A 2,513-nucleotide genomic window follows, 5' to 3' on the forward strand; every position below is an offset into this window, starting at 1 on the left:
TTTATGTCTCTTAAAAAATGTATTTGCTATGAATAAGTCATTGATTGTGCAAAATTCGATCATTCTCTCTCCAGCTCCATTTCTGTCACCGAGTCCACGTTTTCCATCTTCTGAATCTTCTTCTTTGTTCCTGACTTTTGCATTCCAGACACCCATTATTATCAATGCATCTTGATTGCATGTTGATTGCCAAAGTAGTGAAGAGCAATGATATCAGTTTAAAGACTAAGGGGTACCTGATCTAAGTCATGATGTTTCCAACTATTTCCAATGCATCTGAAAGTTGGACAATAACAAAGGATGATAGAAAAAGAATCAATGGTTTTGAGTCGTGGTATTGGGAAAGAATACTGAGTATCCCATTGACTGGCAAAAGAACAAACACATATGTCTTGGGAAAAGCACACACCAGGGTGCTCCTTGAAGGCAAGGATGGTGAAGCTTTGTTCCACATTATTTGGGCATGTTGTTAGGAGGGGCCAGACCTTGGAAAGGGATATTATGCTTGGAAAGGAGGAGGGTCATCATAAGAGAGGAAGACCCTCAACAAGATGAATTGACACAGTGACTGGAACAATGGGCTCAAGTATATTAGAAACCGTGAGGATGGCACAGGAGAGCACAAGTTTCAAATCTGTTCTTCATAGTGTTGCTATAGATTGTAGTTAACACATAACATAGCTCACATAACAATAGCTAATGCTTAACTCTGGGTAAGGAGTTGTTCTGCCAACCCAAAACAGCTGCTCTGATAGAGAAAGATGGGCAATCTCTTTCTGTGCAATTTACGTAAAGCTTATGAAAATCCAGCGGAAAATCAGCTGTGAGTGGGTTTCAACTCAAGGGCACATAACACAATGTTTTTGTTTTGTTGTTGTTATTATGTGCTGTCGAGTCACTTGTAAATCATAGCGACCCTTTGTACAACAGCTCTGAACCCTGCTCTGTCCCGTGCCAACCTTATTGTCTCTGACACACGTACCCCCATTACCCCAGTCACTGAGTCAGTGTATTTCATTGAGGGTCTTCCTCTCTTTCACTGTTCCTCCACTTTCCCAAGCATGATGTTGCTCTCCAAGGTCTGGTTCCCTCCTTGCAACATGTCCAAAGTATGTCAAATGAAGCTTCAGAATCCTTGCCTCCTAGGAGCAGCCTGGTTTTACCCTCTCTATGGCCAAACCTGTTTGTTCTCCTAGCTGTCCATGGTATATTCAACACTCTTCTTCAGTACCACAGCTCAATAGCTAATGATATTAATCCTTTCTTTATGAGTTTCTTGGCCATCTAAATATTTTCTTTAGTGAGATATTTGTACGTGTACTTTTCCCATTTTGTAATTGGATTGTTTGTAATTTTCTTGTTATATGAAACTTTTCTATAAATTTTAGAGATGTGTCACTTGACAGATATGTCATTGCCAAATATATTTTCCCATTCTGTAGGTTTTCTTTTACTCTTGTGGAGAAGTCTTTTGAAGTGCATAAGTATTTAAATTTCAGGAAGTCCCTAAGTATCTAGTTTATGTTCTACATTTATTTATATTAGATAATCTATTTATAGGGAACTCTGGGGGCCTAGTGGCAGGAAGCTGCACTACAATCCTGGTGGCTTGTGGTTCAAGGCCTGCTCTATAGGAGAAGGATGGGCAATATCCTCTCGTGCAATTAACTGCCTCTGACTCTATGATACACAAGTCAGTCTGTTTATGCTACAAGCAGAAGCTTGGAAATAGATGGAATTGATTGACCAATTGATATGTTTCAATAAATAGATGCTGCCCTGATGTGGTCACCAGGTTGTGCCAAGAAATCTGGGGGACAACTACCTGGACAACTGACTGGAAGAGATCCATATTCATTCCCATTCAAAAAAAAAACATGATCCAACAGAGTATGGAAATTGAGCAAGTCACTATTATTACACACAAGCAAATTCCTGCTGAAGATTTTTAAAAAATGACTGGAACAGTACATCAATTGAGAACTGCCAGACATACAAGCTGGATTTAGCGCTGCAATTCCAGAGGTATGCGGTTCAAATCCACCAGATGCTCTGCTGAAGGAGGGAAAATCTCCTTCTGTACCAGCCAGATATGATTTGATGGTACACATACAAAGATAATCATAAAAATAAAAATAAAAGCCAAAACCAAGCTGGATTTTGAGGAAATCCTGGCATTAGGGACATCATAGTCAATGGCAGAGTGATCTTGGTTGAAAGCACAGAGTAAAAGAGAAATGTCTGTGTTTTATTGACTATGCAAAGGTATTGACTATGTAGATCACAATAAATTATGGCTAAACTTGAGAAGGATGGGAATGTCAGAATACACTTGATTATGTTTATACGAAACACTGCATAATTCAAAATCAAGAAAGGAATGCATCAAGAACGCATCCTCTCTCCATATTTTTTCAATCTATATAACAGATGCTGCCCTGGATGTGCTCACCAAGTTGTGCCAAGAAATCTGGAGAACAACCACTTGGCCAACTGACTGGAAGAGATAGATA

Source organism: Elephantulus edwardii, unplaced genomic scaffold (assembly GCF_000299155.1).
Source record: "Elephantulus edwardii isolate Elephantulus edwardi_28Jun2011 unplaced genomic scaffold, EleEdw1.0 scaffold00278, whole genome shotgun sequence".
Lineage (NCBI taxonomy): Eukaryota > Metazoa > Chordata > Mammalia > Macroscelidea > Macroscelididae > Elephantulus > Elephantulus edwardii.